Genomic DNA, 20,485 nt, shown 5'->3' with positions numbered 1-20,485 from the left:
ACAGTTTCTTTCTGTCACAGTTGTCTGAAAGGCAGACTCCAGTGCTAATTAATTTGTTGTTAAGGTGTCCTGGAATCATTATTAAAAGCAAGTCACTACGAACCTGCAAAGGAGGCTGTGATGGCCTGATGTCTTCTGGTATCTCAGGAGGGCAGAATCTGGGGAGGGCTGACAGTCACACTCTTGCACTGCCCAGCTCTGCAACTTCAAGTGAGACTCTTCAGCTTTTCAAGGAAGTTAGAGGGGTTCTTTCCAGAGTGAATGATCCCTCTTTTTTAAAAAATGTAAATAAAAAGAAAAGGACAACAGTATTTAAACCAAATAAATGATATAGAAAACAAATACGTCAGAAGTAAAAGGAAACAAAAGGCCAATGTGGGCTAAAGTGATGAAGGAACCCTGTGATTTGTGGGCTCTCAGGACAAAAGGAAACCAGGTCTTCCATTAGTTGTGGACTTCAGCTTTGTAGATTTGTGAGTAGGAAGTAAACTGAGGGCCTGTCTTAGTTACTTTTCTCTCATTGCTGAGACAAAATACCCGATACCCAACGTTAAAGCAGGAAAGATTTATTTAGCTCACAGTTGGTAGAGGTTTTAGTCTATCAGCTGGCTCTGAGGCAAAGTGGCTTGGCAGGGAGCAACAGTTCATGGTGGCAGGAGGATAGCAAAAGCACCAAGAGAAGAAGGAAACAAGCTTCTTTCTGCCCCCTATATTGTATCCAGCCTACCAGGCTGAGGGCAGTGCCAATCCAATCAGTGGACTGATCATCCACCATTAATCCCAGAATTGCACCATGAATCAGTCACACACTCTAGAATCATCTACCTCTGAAAAAGCCCTATGTAAAACTGCCTGAGGCTTTGGAGGGACATCTAGACCCAAACCACAACAGGGCCTGAGAGGAGCAGTCACTTACTTAACATTGTACAGTTGCCTGAAGGGGCCTCAGGAACCAAAGGACCTGTCCACTAGAGTCCTAAACCTATGTCAGGTGTTGTGGAAGGGTTGGGGAGAAGTAAATCATCTGTTCTTGATAGCCTTCCTCTAAACTGTGAAGACTCCATTCTCAATTTGTCCCTTTAACGGAACTTCAGAGATGTTGAGGCACAGGGACCAGGCTTGGGGATAGGCAAGGGGTGCACAGATGGGGAACTCGGGGCGCTGAGCTACTGCCAGGATCCCTGAAGTTAGTTTGCTCACTCCCCTCCTTTTCACTGAGGACCTGCAGAGGTGGTACCAGTTTGGAAGCATATGGCTTTGCACTCTTCCTCCTACCTTGCTGTAGTGATCTGTACCACAAACAGCTGGCTAATCAGTTATTGGACTTCATAGAACTCACTCAAACAACAAGTTTACCATTGGAAGGCTATGAGATACAACTGAGAAACTAGATTTTACATCTGCTACCATCCAGGAGATTGCAATTTCTCCACCCCTGATTTTTTTTTTTTTTTCAGTGCTGGGGATTGAACCCAGGACTTAGTGCATACTAGGCAAATGAACGACATTCTCAAACCATTTTTGTGTCTTTAAAATTGGAACTCACAAGAAATCAAATCATAACAAATGCTAGTGGGACCTGGAGAAAAAAAAGCAACCCTTCTACATGTTGGTGGGAATGTAAACTAGTTCAACCACTGTGGAAATCAGTATGGAGATTCCTCTAACAACAACAAAAAAAGGCACCTAGAAATTCCATTTGACCCAGCCAATCCCCTTCTAGGTATCTTCCCAAAAGAGTAAAAGACATCATATTGCGTGATACTTGCATATGCATGCTTAGAGCACCACAATTTGTAATATGTAATTTTTGGAAGAAGCCTATGTGTCCAGCAGTACAGGAAGAGATGAAGAAAATGTGATATTTACACACAGTGGAATACCACTCTGCCATACAGATACACTTGAGTCATTTGTAAGAAAATGGAAGCACCTTGAAATTATAATGTTAAGTGCAGTAAATTAGGCACACAAGCTTAAATATTGGATAGTTTCTCTTGTATGCTAAACCCAAAGTATAAATAAAAAGCAAAACAAAAGATAGATAACAGGAAATAGAGAGACGGATCATTTTCAGAGGGGAAGGAGAATAAGAAATGGAGGGAGGGGAAAGAAAGGGGATGAAAAACAGATGGAAATGTGCTGTGCACCAGCTCCACACAAGGAATGGCATTCTCTATTGCAAACATGGACTAAAAAGAACTGCAGTTCTTTGGTTGGTAAAATGCTGTCTTTCTTTAAAAAGCATTTTTCTCTGCTTTAAGGAAAGCTGGTTGGAATCCCAGCGCGATCACTGTCACAGTGGTCACCAAAGCACTTCCTCAGGTGTCTGCTCCCAGAGCCCATCTTTCCACAGTTGCACAGCAGCTCTGTTAGCACCTTTCATGAAAGACCACAGAAGTCAGGAAGTGCTAGGGAGACCGGGCGAATGGAACGATATGGACACTACCGTAAATGAAGAACAAGCCAAATAACTGAGAGTCTCTGGTTTAGGGAAGAGAATGCTAATGTAAGGTCTTAGAGCTAGAAGCTGCTTGTTACACAGTGTTGGAAGGAGAGATCACTGATTCTGGCTTAGCAGAAATCAGAACTTAATAAAATTTAAAACTATTCAGCCTTAGAGAGGGCTGGGATGACCCTGTGGACTTCTAATCCAGAAACGTTCGTGGAGTGTGAGTGAGCTGTTTTCAGGGAGGCCACCGAGAGCTCTCCTCTGAGGGCCCACTTGTCGTGCAAGGCTCTGAACTTGCACTGAGGATTCCAAAGCACCTACCCTGGAGAAGCCTAACCTCTTCCAGAAGAAAGGATGCTTGAGAGAGGACCATTTCGGTTTTGCTTAAAACTGGAATCCCTTGGTTGAGGAAAATCCTGGCTTTTGAAGATAGGATGTAGACATATAAGCAACAGTCTAGGGGTGTACATGATACCCAGTAAGGGCAGTGTGGGAGCTGTGGCTGGGGATGTAGTGGCCGATGAAGCTTCCTAACCCTTCCTTAGGAGGTGGACATCACAGGAAGCTGAGCATGGTATGGACTGAGGTGGTGAAGAGTGAGGTTCTGGGGGCTGCAGCGGGGCTGGAGGGACACTGTGACCGAAGGATCATGTGCAACCATGAGCATGGCTGGGGGAGGGAGGAGGTGGATCAGCAGAGGGTTTGAGGGTTCAAAGCAGGGATTACTGATCACAGTGAAGGCCAGAGCCTGGAAATCCTTGAATCCTGTGTTACTGGAGTAAAGTCTCTTCTAGTTTCTGGGCTGCTAAACAGCAGTGCCCTTTTATTTGACAAGGACCACACATTTCTTTGGGGCCTCAGAGAGGTCGAACGTTAGGGTAGAGAACAAGTAATATCATGGCATTTTCCTGACCTCTTTCATCACTGCAACCATAGCCCTAACAGGCTTTTAAGGAAAATAGCACATTCTTTTTGGTATTTTCCTTCAGCCTACGCATCATAAGCCCTCAAAACCCACTCTGTAATTACCCTAGGAGGCCAGAGGTCATTTACCACAGCAAGCATAGGCAACACCCAGATGTTGGAGTTCACATTTCAGAGCTCTCCCTGAATTCTGGCCTGAAGCATTCTGAAGATGATAGTGGTGCTATATAGGTGGGGGCTTTGAGGTCAGTATTCCTTAGCTGAAATGAAGGCATCAGCTTCTGAGCTTGGCCTGGGCAAGCCAGGTTCCTGCAAGGAGGGGTGCAGCTCCACTCCCAGGCAAACTTCTCAGCTCTGGCCGCAGGCCAGCTTCACTTGCTGCCTGCCACCTGGGAGAGCTTGCAGCGGGCACACACTCACCTGCTCTCCCTCCTTCTGCCGTTGGCTGGGCCCCTTGGGTGGGAAACTGAGAAGACATTCAGGGCTGCTCCTTCGACCCCAGATGGGGCAGGTGCTTCATGCAGGAGTGTAGAAGAAGAGACTGCTTCTCCACAAAGTATCCCCCAAGAACCTGAGAGCAGCTTGCCATCTGCTCTTGCCTGGAGAGAGGGAGAAGCCGGTGAGTGGGCTATCCAGAAATTGTTCTCATGTAAACTGATTCTGCGGGCAATATGGCACAATAACCAGCTTCCTCTCCACAAGACCGGCCTGCAGACTGCTGCCCCATGTGTTACCATTCTAGGGCCCTCAAAGCCCCTTATTGAAGAGGCTCCCAGATTAGCCTATTTTCAGGATTTAAATGCTACCATTAGCATGGATTCACTGGATTTTAGCATCAATTTCACCCTGAGGTTCTCTTCAAAAATGTAGTTTCACCAGGATGCAATGAATTACTCCATTGGCTCATTCCATCTTGTTAAGACTAGAAGCAGTAGAAGTCAGAGAAAGCAGGCAAAGACAACAAAACGTTTTCAGTGATGAGAAGAGAACTGAGAGCCAAAGTCCACCTTGCCTTCCTCCAGGACTTGCCCTGGGGCCAACACAAGTCTAGTTTTGCAAAATCTCCTGGCTTTGGAGACTTAGACCCCTGAATAAAGCTTCAAGTTCTGGAGTGGATACTTGCCCAGCCCAGCTTTCTGTTCCGTGTCTCAGGGGCGGAGTGGGGACTTTCGGAACCTAGAAGCTTGACCGTCCGTGGTCACCAATTACAACCTTCTAATCCCGAGCTGCTCTGCTGGGGTTCTCATTACGTTTGCCTCAGAACCTTTGTCTTTGAAGCAGGCTGGGGAATCTCAAGTCTGAGGTCTCAGCAGACTGCACTCAGCAGAGCAAGCAAAGGTCTTCCTTCCTGTTGCAGTGCAGAGGCCAATGTCTGACTCCATCAGCCTCACAAGTGGAACACAGGCTTTGGCTCAGGCCCTTCCAGAGAGAAGGCAATTGTCTAGCAAGTGTCAGTGAGTGCTGAGACATGTAGGGAGCCTGGTTGGATGAGCCAGTGAGCTCTCTTCAAACCAGCCTAGCATTCAGCACCCCACTTACACCCTTGCATTGTGGCGGTGCCTCAGAGGAGTCTGGAACTGGAGAGAGAAGTCCATTTCCACCCAGAGAAAGTGAGGTTTGTCTGTGCCTGAGGATTCTAGGAACTTGTCTTATAAACTTAGGTGCATGGGAACTGACAAGGAAGAGACTGGGAAGCCCCACACCGCGGTGCATCGAGTCTACTTCCCTGTCGCAGGGCACTGTCCGGCTCTGCCTTTATCTAAGGAGCAGCTTACTTAAGCCAGCCCTAGGATTCTCCTTCAACCTGAAGTGGAGGTCACTGGGAAAAGTCCAGCCTTGTCAGCCCAGCCTGGGGAACGCCCAGCCACCCACGGATAGTCCTGCACCAAGGCAGATTGGGCAAGTTCGAGGAACCCGTCTCTGCCTGGAGAGAGGAAGCGGAAGCTCAGAGTGCTGGGGTAGCGGCCACCTCCAGCCCAGCATCAGATGGAGGTCTGGGAAGGGTGAGGCAGAGACTCGAAGAGCTCTTTAACCTGTGACTCCTCTGCGTTTGATCAGGATTTATTGAAAGACTGCGCTTTTCAGGTGCAGTGCTGAGGACACATAGAGTGATAAGAAGCTGGGGTGCCTGGATTTACAGGACCAGGACCTAGACGTGGACTCTGATGTGCAAGGTTGTTGATCAGTACACTCTCCCATCCTTATTGTGCTTGAGGAGCTCCTCTATTTTATAATTTCTTGGTGGATTTTCATTCAGGCACCATATCCTACCACCAGAGGCACAGACTGAGCAGTGGGAGTCTCCGGGACTCATGTATGGGTGTGACGGGTTTCTCATAGCCAAGGAATTTAACTAATCCATTGGTCAATGACACTTGATCTGCCAGACTTTTTAATACTATATAAAAAGCATGTAGCTCTCCAGGAAAGGGATTGTTTGGTTCAGAGATATTCTTATTTTACATTGGAAACAGTTGTTCAAATACACAGGTGTTGGAACTGGTTTTCCTGGGACAAACAGATGTTATTCTAAGCTATTTGCATAGGGGATGTCCAGGAAGTTAATTTTTTTTTTGTTTGAGACATGGTCTCGCTAGGTAGTTAGGTATGACCTTGAACTCACTATGTAATCCAGGCTGGCCTCAAACTCATGGCAATCCTCCTGCCTCAGCCTCCTGAGTGCTGGGGTTACAGACTTTAGAGTGCTGCGTGTGACACCCACCTGGCAATTTCACCCCAAACCTATACTAATAAATTCGAAAGGACAATAACAGTGTTAAATAGTTGGTCAAACATCACCAAGCACTTTAAGATGCTGTTGCTGATCTGAGGTGTGAGTCCTGCCATGTGAGCTGCCTGGGCAGTGGACAAGTCTTGAACCTACACCTTAAAAGAAACCAGGTTCATAGGCATAGAGAGTAGAAGTAATTACTTAAAAAGAAAAAACTCAGTGTGCCTTCTTTAGTCTATGACATGAGGTGTATTATCATTAGAGAAGAACTAGAAAAAAGTGTTAGTGGAGTCTTGTAAGCCATTCTCCAAGATCCATAGTGTGACATATTCTGTTGCTCAAGTTACATTTTATGTTTTCCAGGATTTTTTGAAGTAAAATTTAAAGCCTTTCCACTGGAGCCTGAGGACACAATTGGCAAACAACTCGTTCACTACTGCAGGCCCGCATGTGCTTGGCAGAGATGTCACTAATGGGTCCTCACACACAACCCTGCTGAGGCCAACAGCAGCATTGGAGTTGACCTCAGTTCAGAGCTCTTAGCATCAGCATTCACTATCAGCCCATTAGTGTGAGCCTACTGTGTGCTGTGTGAGAGGAGAGCTATTTCCCTGTGTAAACTGTAGTCAATGTACAATTTTATGTAAAGACTGAGCAGAACAGTTTGCTGGTTCTGATCTGTTCATAAGCTGGTATGAGATGCACAACCCCCAAATCAATCAAATATAGATTGTGACACCAATGCTGTGAATATAAATGCTTATGGAAAGGCAGAGGAAGATAAGACCAGTTACTTTTAAGTTCTCAACATGTCAGTTTCCTGTCCCTGTGGGCAGAAGATAAATATTCATTGAATGAATCAAAAAGTGGTGAACAGTTGAAGGGGCGCAGTCAAAACCCACATTTCCAAATCCAAAGGCATTTTCTTCATACTGACAGGAACCAGGCAGATAGTCACAGAGACCCCGAGGTCTTCAGTGTGTTCCTTGATGCAACTGCAGTAGACCACCAGCTCAGTTTGAGGTCTGTATGGAGCTAAGAAAGTTTTCTGTTTTCAAACTAATTTATTTCCTTGAATCTCAGATTCTTTTTCTTATCGGTGAGACAACCAGGCTCCAACCTGACATAAAGGATAGAAATACAACAATTCTTGTAAGGACAAAGATATTAATTTTCTAAGGCTATTGTAGTAAAGTATCACAAACTGGGTAGCTTGAAACAGTAGCTTATAATCTTAGCGTTTTGAAGGCTAGAAAAAAGTCCAAAACTAAGACATTAGCAGGTGGAGGGAGACCCTGGTCCATGCCTCTCTCTTAGCTTCTGGTGTGCCCAGCAGTCCCTGGCACTCTTTGGCTTGTAGCTGCACCATTCCAGTTTCTGCCTCCATTTTCACATGCTCTTCTCTCTCTCTGTCTTTAAAGCTCAGAGTCTTTACATAGCTTTCCTCTTGCATGGCCTACAGTAGGTCATGTTTATCAGAAGATACCAGCCATACCAGGTTAAGTGCCCCCCCTACTTCAGCACAACCTCACCTTAATTAATTACATCTGTAGACCTTATTTCCAAATGAGGTCACCTTAGGAGGTATTGGAGGTGAGGACTTGGAATGGGGAGATGGGGGCTGGGGTATAACTGAATGTAAATAGATTGGGAAATATCTGATTTCATCACATAATAAATGTTGCCAAAGACACAATTAGCATCTTGGTTCTGCTCTATGATGGCAGGATCACAGGGCCTTTGAGAGAAATTAAGGCATCAAGAACGTGTCCACAAAGGTTAAACTTGCTTCTGGTTTGCTTTTTCCTCAGCTCCAATTAGAATGTCAATAGCCTTCTATGCCATCACCATTGTCCAGATCCACCTCATTTGCAGGTCTCTAAATTTGAAGCTCTTCTGAATATATGATAGGATGGTTGATTGACCGCGTCAACTTAAACCTGTTAAAGCAACTCTACCCACTAGGGCAGCTTGTCACCTGGATGATACAAAGGGAAATGAAGGAGGACAGAGCTGCCTCTCCTTCTTCAGAGGAGCTCCAGTCTTTACTTTCACCTTGGACGTCATCTCCTGGCTTGCAGCACAGATCCTTCAGTCTTCCAGCATAGATTCTTTAACCTTCCATCACAAACCCATCAGGTTCCTGATATGGGCTTGCAGGGGACACTGCAGTGAGCTCCAGAGCTTTGACCGGATCCTTGGGTCTCCAGTGTGCAGACAGACCCTTGCGCTCTTCCACATCTCACTCTGTGGGCAGCCACTGTAAGCCAATCTTGTAAATTCCTTTTACTTTTTTTGGTGTCAGGAATTGAACTCAGGAACTTGCGCTTGCCGGGCAGGCACTGTACTACTGAGCTATATCCCTGGCCCTTAAATTCTTATATATTTGCATATCTTGTGTTATATCTGTTTCTCTAGTAAACACTGACTGGTACATGTGATTTAGTATTTGTATAATACTGAATCAGTTTTTGGTATTTTGTGACTGACTTCTCTCCCCGGACTTTCCACCTGCCAGATTTCCAAGGCCACTTCAATGCATGTAGACACAGAAAAATAGTATTCCACACAGGTTAAAATGATGTGGGATTGACTTTTTAAAAAGCAGGATTGTGTCTTTAGAATAAGAAGATGTGAACATGCTTGACCTTAAAGAACTGGGTTGAGGAGACCATTTTGATTGTAACAGTAATGAGGACAACCAAAATGAAGATATTTTGTAGCATGCATTTGCTAGTGTTTTTGTCATTTTTCACTGGGCAGATGTTGAAATGATATATATTTTGTATTATGCAGTAACAGAAGACAGACAGCTAATATTTTTTCCAGTTCAGTTATTCATATCTCAACACCGCTGTAGAAAAAAGTCATTTCATTCTTTTTACTGCAGATAAAAGAAGGAGTTCATGCTATTGTTCACCCTTGAGCTGGAACAGCCTGTGGCTAATGCCCATTTACAAAATCACATTGGGAAAGATTTTTTTTTTTACTTTGCTTTCTGACCTCCCAGAAACATCACTGTCAAGTGTGGGGATTCAACGTTGTATTGAGGGTTTCTATAAAAAATGAGGAGAGGGTTGTACGTGTACAATACTTGGTGAAGATTTCACTTCATCCCTGGGGACAAAGAGCATACAGTATGTTCCACCAGGGCAGCCATCACCTTCCCCAGGGAGGAAACGCTTTCCCTGTGAGAGCTGCGGGGATCTCACGTTCCACAGAGGATATCTAATCCATTTTGGCTGGTTGCACTGAGATATTCTCTGTTCCCAATTAAATCAATTATTTGGGTAATCTTCATAATTAGTGGCACAAGGCTTAAGCTGTCAGGCCCAGCTATAGCAAAGCATTTGGGCGTGTGGTTTCAGCCACTGGTGCTCTGTGGGGCAGAGGCAGGAAAGGGACTGGGGAGTATGCTGGGGTCAGCTTTGCCAAATTAGTAATGGGCTCTGACTAAGCAGTGGACCCCTGGGCGGTAGTGAGGGCTTTCCACCAGAAGTCAGAGGTGGTGTTTCTGCTGAGCCTCTGGCACTAGCAAAGCTGTGTCCCATGAGCAAGATTCTTTTTTTTTTTTTTTTTTGGTTTTTCTCCGGTACCGGGAACCGAACTCACGACCTTGCGCTTGCCAGGCAGGCGCTTTTGCCGCTGAGCTAAATCCCCAGCCCCTTATGAGCAAGATTCTTAATAGGTTTTATTTCCACACCTGTAAGATGAAGCAGAGAAGCCAAATGGCTTTAGTTAGTGTTTATGAAGCAAATTCAGAATATCAGGTACTATAATAAATATTATTTCATTTAATCCTCATAACACATGTTTTATGAGAAATAAGGTAGGAAGGGGCCCAATAACTTTCCCCCAGTCACACTGATTTCTAAAAACCTGAGATTCTCTAAGCTCCCTCCTGACTGTAATTTTAATGGTTATTGCTGAAAAAATAAAAAGCAGAACACTTGAAGTACTAACACTTAGGTTAAGCCTCAGTACTAAGGCTTAGGTTAATTTAGATTATTATTATCTAAAGTACATGAACTAACAGCATTGGCAAGAGATGCAGAATCTCAGATTTCACTCCAAGTTTATGAATCAGAATCTGCATTTTAAACCAGATCTGGATATGATTCCTGCATCTATACAAGTCTGAGAAGCACTGAGCTAAGGCCAAAAGAAGGCCAGAAAAATTAGAACCACTGCAAGGAATTTCTGATTTTTCGCCATCTTTGGTGAACCCTGAGGGCCCTGGTCCGAGGTGCCAGGGAAGGAGCATTATGCCTTCATTCAGACGTTAGTTTGAAGCCATTTGCCTATGTGGGAGGTGCTGTGTTTCATGTTTTATTTCTCATTCAAGTCATATGTTTCTGGCTTTCAGCTCCTCTTCCAAAAGGAAGACTCTGGTAACCCGAAGTAGAGCAGGAGTTAAAAAACGATCCTTGTAGGCCAACTGCAGGAGGGAGACCATTATGAAGGGATTAATGTATGTGCAGGATGAAATTCTCCAGTGTCCTTTTGCAGGCAGGAGAAATTGCTGTCCTGAGTCTCCCACTGTTTCCCTACTTTTTTAACAATGACGCCTCACAAAAGCTTTCCATGGAAAGATAATTGGATTTCTAACTCTATTTGTTCAAAACTCACTTCACATTATAATGGCCGTAGTTATATTGTTTGTATCAATGCATCAGTAGTAAACTACCAATTTCTGGATACATTATCTAGATTTTCTTATGTATGTCTAGCATTATCAATGCAGAAAGGGAAAAAGAAGGCAGAAATAGAAATCCATTAACGAAAATAGATGTCACATATGCCTTGCTGCACCCACTAAGCTTTATTGTGCTGGATAAATTCTGGTTTTCCATGTCTGAGTGTTATTTTCATCGTACCTGTGTTTGTAGTTGCGTAGTGTTCTGTCACTGTAGTTCTTTTGGCAAGTGGATCACTGAAGAAGAAGAATAAAGTCTGCTGTACTCACAACTGAAGTGTCAGTTGCACTCAGTTAGAAGGAAGTAAACACATCCTTTAATCTAACAGCAACTGTCTCTTGCTTCTTCCCAATGGAGTCTGCAGCAAATCTGCTTCCAGAATGTGCTAGAGATTCCCTGCCAGGCGTGTCCAACCTTTGTTTTGCCTGCCCACATTGAGTGAAGAGGAATCTTTTAGAGTGCATATTAAATATATAATATAAAATATGTACCAAAAATGTTTTTAAAAATATATTTGCTATTATACATTTTAAAAAAGAGGGCAAGTGGCCTGTGGGCTGCAAGTTGGATACATCTGCAATAGTTTTAGCGCTCATGACATCAGTTATATCACGCTTTTTTTTTTGTCTTTTTGAGACCAGGTATCACTATGCAGTTCAGGTTGGCCTTGAACTCCCTTTGTAGCCCAACTTGGCCTTGAACTTGAAGTGATCCCTCTGCCTCAGTCTCCCAAGTGCTGGGATTACAGGCATGAGCCACCACACTTGCCAGCTTTGTTATTTTTATGTACAAAGATATCTGGTGGATATAACAATAGGATGAGCTGTGGTCAGAAAGTTTAGTCTGGAAAATGTTTAATATTACTAGACATATGGCCAAGGGTCAGTCATTAAATCTCCTAGAGACATCTCTTATTTACAAGATAACAATACTTGTGTTGCTTGTGTAATTGAAGCTAATAATTATTCACGTTCTAGTGCTGTTCAGATCACTTCCCAGGGCCTTGATTTTCTTACCTGTTAAGTGGGGCTAATAGCTACTCAGTCTGAGTAGCCATGAATATTAAATAAAATATTATATGTACAAAATGATATAGAACTATAGGTGGTTCTCATTATCCAAAGATAATTGCTATTTAAAAAATTAAGGTGGAAATAAAATAAGAAGCAAAATTTTATAATAAATGATATTTAAACGTATCAAGGGGCTTTATCATTAAAATGAAAAAATGTAAAAATAAGTATTTGTCTTATATTTACTAGGAGTTTATATTATAATTGCATTCACTGACTACTTTTTAGGGTTAGAAAATACAACAAATGTCGACTTTTGGGTCAACATTTTGACAAAAATTTAAGATTCCCTTTACTCTACATTTGACCTTTGCTAAAGACATTGAGAAGGCTTTTTTTTTTTTTTGCAAAAAATAAAACAAAACAAAATCAAACAGAAGACTTCGCTCATCTTCCCAAGGGCCTTTTTTAGTTCTCTGATATTCAAATCACTCCTGTGAAGCTCAAATTATGTCCTCTCCCACTCAGATGAAAGCCTGCGTCTATTGCATGGTATGCAATTTCACTTTGTTGTGATCAATTTGCATTTGATTTGCATTGTATTACTGACCTCATGGGAGTGTCCAACAAAGATATTGGTGCAGTGTGAGAGACTGGACACCAGCAGGCATAGGAAGTTACAACTGAACAGGAGTTAATTATATAATGGTCAGGTAGTTAGTGAATCTTTTCCTGTCCTGAGAATTTTGGCTTCCCCATCATCTTCAAATGCGTAGATGTAGTTAATGAGCCTCGCTTCTCTCCATTCCCATTAAAGCTCTGTACGATCTGATTCCTAAGAATTTGATTCTTGAAACTCAGAGCCAAGTGCCCATGGATGGGAGATACTATTTTGAAGCATCCTTTCTGATGTTTCTCAAGTGAGATGAAAAGCTTAGCTAATTCCTGATTTAATCTTACTTTTGTAAATCTGGATTTCCAAGAGTCATGTTTTCTTACAGCAGTGAGTTTGAGGTCAAATGATGTTGCTTCATTTCTCCTCTGCAGATGAGAGCTCAGGTCCAGGATCATTCTGAAATAGGCACAGGTGCAGCAGGCAAGGAAATAAGCAAGGGTCAACTCCTCTGTGTGGAGCACCCGTCCCCTCTGCTGCTGCGCTGACTGATTTAGGCCCGCACGGTTCTTCCAGTTCCCTTCCAGTTTGGTTGGAGAACAAACATAAGAAGGCTTGAAAAGAACCACCCCTTCCTCTCCAGAGCATCTCCCGTATCCCCTAACATCCCCTGACCTGTCTGGAAGGGAAGTGTTTGATGTTTATCATGATCACAAAAGCCACCTTACCCTGTCTTCAAACAAACTCTGTTTTCCTGTCCTGTGGAATTAGCAGTGAACAATGGCTGAGATCAAACAGGATTTCACAGTGTTTTTGTTAGATTTCCTAAACAGGCCGCTGTGGGGAGAAATGTAGACAAACAGTGGAGCTTTTCAGAGGAACCTCAGATGATCTTATGTCAACATGGACTAAGTTGCTTCTACCCTCTGCAGACAAATCTTGGTAGAACAAAAAACTTGAGCTCTGAGAAAAGAGAAACCTGAATGTCTTTTGTTCTTTTGTTTTTTTCTTTCCAAGGAGGACAGTGAGTGGGAGAGGGTAGCAGAGGGAGACAGACTGGAGAGCCAGCTCTGCTCCCTGGCCAGGAAAGGAGGCGCCGTACTGCTTGAGGGAAAGGCCTTGGAGGAAATGAGCAATTTCCACCTGAAGTCTCCTCACAGCAAAGTGACCCTGCTGAACCTTTTCCCGCAGGCCCAAGCCTGGGAGGCTCCCACACCCACTCCACACAGAAGAGCCAAATGTTGACAAGTTCAAAGCCTCCTTTCATCACATCTTTAGACACTGCTAAATGCTTGTGGCTCCTCATCTGACAGAAGGAAGAGATATCCTCTTGCGAAAATCTCCTTTGAAGGTATAAGTTCTAATGTATAAAATCTGTTTGCAAACTACATATTTTTTTGCTCTTGCTGGGGTACCTGGTTTTCTCTAAAGGGGTTTTGTAGTTTTTAATGAGAGCTCTTAGGGATCTCCATACAGCACTAGACAGAATGCCCAGCCACAAGGAAGCTGGCCTGAGGATGCCCCCAGAGGCCACATCCTGCTCGGAAACCCCCTTGGCAATGGTGTCTGAAAGAAGATTTAGGAATAGACAACACTGGCCCTGTAAAAGGGGATCAGGAGGTAGCCAGAATCCTGTGCCATCAAAAGTCAGGCCTGGCAGGTAGGGAGAAGGAGGAGGAGGAAGAGGAGAAAGAAGAGGAAGAGGGAGAGGGGAGTGAGAGTGAGATCTGCCTGAAAGAGTGCAGTGCCTCTTACCTTTGGCAGGTGGCACCTTAGCTATCCAGGGGCCCACAACGCATTCGCGGAGGAGAGGCGGGTAGACACAACATGGAGATCCCACAGAGTCTGAGCAAACCTTTGAAGTCCTTTTCACTTTACATCTGAAAAAAAAAAAAGATAATTCCATGGGAAAGGCTAGTTAGAAGGAGATAAAGGTCACACGAAGCTCTACCACTAGTAGGAGGATACCAAGGACCTAGAAGTCATGTCCTGTCCCCATAAGAAGTTACTATCCAGGTGAGCAAAGAAGATGACACACTCAACATTGGAAGCAGTGACTCTCTAGGGCTAACAGGCCGTGTTCACCACAAGTGTAGCCTCTGGAATCTGATTCTTGGCATGAGTGCTGGCTCTGTCTCCTTGTCAGCTGTGTGACTTCAGGAAATTCAACCACTTTCCTCCTCCCCAGTGTGCACATCATAGTGCCCCCCTCACAGGGGTGGAGTGAAGGCCAAATGAGCTACCCTAGCAATGCACTAGGCATACAAGAAATTCTCAGTGAGTATCAGCTGTTTATAGTATCCATTACTGAGAAATGGAATATGCTTAGACTCTAAAGTGGTGTGCTATGGCCTGAAGTCACTAGCAGCTCTGAATGCCAGAAAATAAGCTGGACTCAACATGGGTTTGGAAAACAATGGGTTGGATTTAAATTAGCAGTGGAGAAGGGCAAAAATCACGTCAGGGCAAGCAGAAAATTTGACAGCAGGTGCAGGCAGCACTGCGTGATACACAGGGCATTTGGCTGTCAGTCTGCCCAGCATAAGGACCGGCAAGCTTCATGCAGTGGGATATTGGATTTGTTTAAATGGGCAGAACCTGAAAACCACAATAAAGTGAACATAACTTGGTATGCCAGAGAGGAGGGACAAGAGCAATGTGTAAGTCTCTGAGCAAAGTGGAAGCAGCAAAAGTAAAGTTTTAGGGGCTGGGGATTTAGCTCAGCCGCAAAAGCGCCTGCCTGGCAAGTGCAAGGTTGTGAGTTCGGTTCCTGGTACCGGAGAAAAACCAAAAAAAAACAAAAACAAAAACAAAAAAAAACCAAACAAACAAAAGTGAAGTTTTAGGAAGACCACAGGGACAAGAACTGCAGGACAACAGTGAGGAGGAGTCAGGCCAGCCAGCTAGGGTGACACGGTACACCGTGCTGTGGCAACTGGAATGTGCAGTAATGTGGAGGGATGGAGTGAAAGGCAATTTTTGGAAGCAGATAATAGGATTCAGTTATAAGCATGTGCACAGATGTAGTAGTCAGCTTTCCTGTTCTGGGACATAATACCCCAAATCCGCAACTTACAGGAGGAAATATTTAAGTCACAGTTTCAGGGAGTTCAGTAATGTTCAGCCAGCCCCAAGGAAGAATATCATGGCAGAAGAGTGTGGCACACAAAGCTGCTCAGCTCATGGTGGTTGTGGGGGGAGCAGAGCAGCCAGAGAGGAAGGGGCAAGGGCCCAGATCTAGTGCTCAAGGTCAGGCCTCCGTGACCACTCAGACACAACCAAAAGTGTATTCCGCCAAGCCTCTGCCCCTCAAACCAGTCAAGATGACACAATCAAGCTTAAGTGGCATACAAGGTATACACTGTGAAATATGAGATTCTTCAGTGCTTATGTTTTTTCCCATATTTTGGCTTTATGGAGCACAAACGCACTCAAGTTAAGTGAAGTAATTAAACATTTGTACACAAACATAGGAACTCAAGAAATGCTAAATAAACAAACCACCAAACGGAGACCTGGGGGAGAGTGGCCCTGGGGAGGCTTCCACACCCAGCTGGCTCTAGTCAGATGTCTGTGTGCTCCATTTCTGCGCTCCATTAGTCACAGCATACGCTGCTGCACTCCCACATCTCAGTTCTCTCCCTCTGACCCAACTCTCTTCTATAATGTAAGGAGGATAATTCTTCACAAGTATTAAGCTGATCTGTTTTCTTTTACTTCTTAGCATACAGATCATATTCTTTGCAGCTTTCCACCTCTAAGGCTAAACCCTGAAATTTCTTATCCTATGAGAAAATAACTGTTTTAAAAATCAGGCTTGAATAAGGGAGGGTTGGGGTTTTCTAAATCCTTTTTTAATTTTCAGGAGCTAAGGTGGATGAATCAGATGATAGGATTCTTCCTCGGGTGCAGGGACCATGCTCCTATTTAACAGAGCTAAGTCTCAAGGTTCAGCTAGGAATGGTGGGCACATCTACATTGCTAGCGGAGACAATGGGCAAGATATCCCTTTCGGTCTGAAGGTGGAAAAAGGAGAAATGCAGCAATGGGAGGAGTCGCGTTCCCTTATCTCCCACTGCACTTCAAGGGCAATGAGCAGTATCAGGAACACCCAGGTAACGCAGGGTACTTTAGGAGCATGAAGATTTTACCATCCTCCATGCATGGGATTCTGGGAGGTGGTCACTCCCCAACTGCCTTCTGCCACTCTCTCAGACAAATGCACCAAAGTAAACATGCTGGCGCTGCACGGTAGAACACAAACACTTTCTGATGTTTTAGTTTGTCTGGTGATTCAGTGTGGAGGAAACGAAGTTTGGGGAGCTCCATTTCTCAGCATGGTGGGCGCAGTGCTGTGGTGAATGAATGGAAACCACAGGCTTTTAGGAGAGATCTTTACAATCAGCCCAATGGAGTGGGATTGCGTGAGCCAGGGAGGGTCACCTGCCCCTGTCCCACCCACATAAGCCCAGATAGAGGTACCCAACTGCCAACTGTAGCTGTGCCAGCAGGGCCAGTAGTGAGCAGGTGCTCAAAGCCAAGGCTGTGGAGACTAGAGGAGAGAAAGTAGATTGTTTGGCTCTTAGACCTCTGTCCCCTCAAAGCCATATCCCCTAAGCTCTGTTTGCTCCGCATTTCCAAATGCCATGTCAAAACAGACAAAGAAATGAAATTCTAAAAGATGTCATAATCACACCCAAAAGAGTATTAAAATTATAGCTTCAAGATAAGAACTGAAGTAGCTAAGGTATTATTTACTTATTTTTAGTTTTTTGAGATAGTGTCTCACTATATAGTTCAGACTGCCCTTGAACTCACTATGTAGCCCAGACTGGCCTTGAACATGCAGCTAGCCTCCTGCCTCAGCCTCCAAGTGCTGAGATTACAGGCATGCACCGTATACCACCATGCCCGCTTGAAGGACTTTAATTTTGTTCCTTTTGTTACCTAGCAGGTGGGGCCTCCTAAAGAAGATCAAAGTAATTATAAATTTTCCCTGCAGAGATGAATTGTAGTTTATCTAATTTTATAACCCCACCATTAGAGCTTCTATTTGCTCAGTTTCCACCCTCCTAGCCTCACTTGAATTTGGGCGGTCATGACTTCCCCGCCAACTTTCCACTTGCTCCTTAAACCATTACTTACAATTTCATTTCTCACTGTTAATTGTCTGGCTTAGTTCAATGAATCCCTAGTCAGAGAATCTGCTTGGTCTAAGGAAGGTTTTGTTTTTCAGAGACAGCTTGAATGATTTGAAAGCTGACTTTGAGGTTAAGAAATGAGACTGAGTTTTGTGCAGGGCAGAAGTGTCTGAGGTAGTAAAATTAGTCAGTTCTTCACTAATTCATCTCTGTTTAAAGAAATGACTGAACAAAAACTGAAAAAAGTGCCTCATAAAGACATAAAAATGTTCTACTGTGAAAACATCTTCCTGCCCTATAAACTTCTCCAATAGATTTATACAGCAGTGATTTTCTCCATCGCCAGAGATAAGCTTAGAGACTTCTGTCAGTTTCATCTCCTTTTCCCATAGGGGAAATCAGGGATCAGTCAATTCTTTCTTAATCAAAATTTTATTTATATAGGAAAATTACCAGATAGTCTAGTTAACAAAATGTTGGCATTATATATTATAAATAAGTGGAATATGAGTTTTCAAAGACTTCAAATATATTAAAACAGCAACTAAAACCACACTACACATTGTTCTTGTTTGAAAATTTAGAAGATAGTTCAGTAGTTTATGGTTTCTCTGGGTTATGATTATAATCAATTTTCTTGGCTTTCTGAGACAAGGTCTCACTATGCCGTCTAGGTTGGCCTTGAACTTACTATGTTTCCAGGTTGGCATCCCAGGTGCCGGGATTACAGGAGTACCCCACCATGCCAGGCTACTTATTGTTTTTACATATGCATCTGAGAAAGTTTTGGTTAAAAGAGTAAGCTGGTCTATAATGCTTACCTCAGGTTGCATTCATTCCAAATCACATTCCCTCCAAAAGCAACTTTGAGGTGTCCCATGGTGTATTTCCTTCCTTATAAACATCTATATCAGGCACTCTCCATGTTCACTCTGCAGGGTGTTGAGCTTTATTTAAGGAGAACCTATTGTAAAGCCTCTTCCAGGCCATCTACAATTCTCTAAAAGCCAATTGGAGAGATATAAATGACTTGGGAGAATGGCGTGGGAAATAGAAGTGTCTGCTGGCCTCCACATGCAGCTGACATTAGCATGAATTTAAATCTGTCTCTTCCGAGTTTGTATTAGTGCCAAGGGAGCATGCTGACATGAGGATTTGGTTGCTGGGATCCATTTAGAACTTGATAAATGTGCTCTACTCAAAGGTATCAGATGGGTTTACCCGAGGCCCTGAGACCGGTGGAAATGGAAGGCACAGAGTCAGTGCCTCTTTCTTTAATTATTTAAGCCTTCATTAATAGATGCTCGCAGCCTGTTGATCTTTTTGTTGACATAAGCAAGTTCAAAAGTTTTACAAATATTAAAAATAAAGTTAAAAATCTCAACTTGACTAGATGTAAAGTCATTTAAAAACCGCTGTGAACTGGGAAAAACCAGGTTTTTTAACAATACATTCATCATTACTGAAAAGAGATTCTTTGTGTAGAAACAGTCACACCCCATTCTGCATAGATGACAGATAGTTCTGGGTATGTGGTCATTGGATACAAGGAAGCACTGAAGATCTTCTGTTCCAATCTTTTGTTTGTTATTGCTAGAATTTTATACTCATTCTCGATGTTGGATGAGTGACTGGGTGATGGTGGAGGTGGTCATCTGACACTTTGCCTTGCTTGGCCTGGGACCGAGGAATTCTCAGCTGGTGGCTGGGCTGCCTTTATCACTTTGTCATCCCATGGTTTACTGTTTTCAGGGCATCTGCATCTGCAGGAAAGTTGCAGTGGTACCCACATTGAGAAGGCTGCTGACCTTGGGTCTCCTCTTCTTGATTTCCTTGTCCTCTTCATCACTGTCCTCTCTAGGCTGTCTTTTGGGAGGGGGACCTCAGTGGAATCACCATTAATGACCCTTGTTTCTCTGGTCTACTTTTTCTCCTGTATCCTGGTTGTCAGCACCCTCCAGCATGTCTCCTACACAAGACTGGTGGAATGTCATGGTCCAGGTCCTGTTCTTATAGGATCTGTCAGTAGCGTAGAGTGGGAATCTTCAGCTAGGGTAGATTTCAGGGAGCACCCCACACACAATTTCACTGGCAGTTGTGTAGAGGACCCCTACCACGTGGCAAGCATCTATAATGGTTACTGTCTACAGTGTGCTTATTGCCTTGAAATAGAACTTGATTGGATCCATAACATTTGATGCCTTGTACCCACTTCTCCTTCAGCAGCATTACACTCCACAGTGTCTCCATGTCCTGCTCTGTGAAGGCATCCCCTGAGGTGGGTTTTCTTTATGGCAGTCTGGTACACAAAGATACCATCCTTGGCGTCATTGCTGTATAGGGGGCACAAAGTGTTACTGGACATGTGCAATGACACACTGAAACACCAAAAACATCACCCAGGACTTAGAGACAGACTTATTTTATGTTGATAGGCACTGACTAAGATGAATCCCCAAATATCAAGCCTGGAAGGCTCAGGGAGGGATTTTTTATGGGGTTGGTGGCAAAGGGGAAGTACTGAGGCAGAGTACTTAGCTGTCTTTGACTGGTTCTTACAATATGCATCAGAGTGACCAGCTATGCATCATAGTAACCAGCTGTTTCTAAGAAACAGAAATAACAGGAACTGTAACAGGAACTGTTACATAGGCAACTATCAGACTGGCTGGGGGGGGGATTTTTTGCTACACATGCAGTAAGGAAGGACACAGGTTTTTGTCAGAAACATTCTTACGGGTTGCATTCTGTGTAATTGAAAGGATTACGTGGACAAGAGGAGCTGATTGGGAGGGGGCAGTGAGGATAGGCTTTAGTAACAATGACTTAGCATATTTTGCATTTGCTAAGCAGAGCCCACATGATTGTGGCAAGAACTGAATTGCTCAGGGAAAGAAAAGAAACTGAAGCTTTG

General features: G+C 43.8%; 1 long non-coding RNA gene across 1 annotated transcript in view; it reads right to left on the bottom strand.

Annotated features, from left to right (window-relative positions):
• Positions 1-9,786: 9,786 nt before the first annotated feature.
• LOC102012487 overlaps positions 9,787-20,485 on the bottom strand; it is a 44,024-nt gene continuing 33,325 nt past the window's right edge. Inside the window, exons 2-6 of the long non-coding RNA XR_262507.2 lie at positions 14,186-14,310; positions 13,159-13,267; positions 12,778-12,889; positions 10,985-11,040; positions 9,787-9,810 (exon numbers count right to left, since the gene is read on the bottom strand). This is a non-coding gene — a long non-coding RNA (uncharacterized LOC102012487). The remainder of the gene's footprint in view (positions 9,811-10,984; positions 11,041-12,777; positions 12,890-13,158; positions 13,268-14,185; positions 14,311-20,485) is intronic.

This window comes from Chinchilla lanigera, unplaced genomic scaffold, assembly GCF_000276665.1.
Source record: "Chinchilla lanigera isolate Chin_1 unplaced genomic scaffold, ChiLan1.0 scaffold00048, whole genome shotgun sequence".
Classification (NCBI taxonomy): domain Eukaryota; kingdom Metazoa; phylum Chordata; class Mammalia; order Rodentia; family Chinchillidae; genus Chinchilla; species Chinchilla lanigera.
This window is presented reverse-complemented; position numbering and strand designations above follow the sequence as displayed.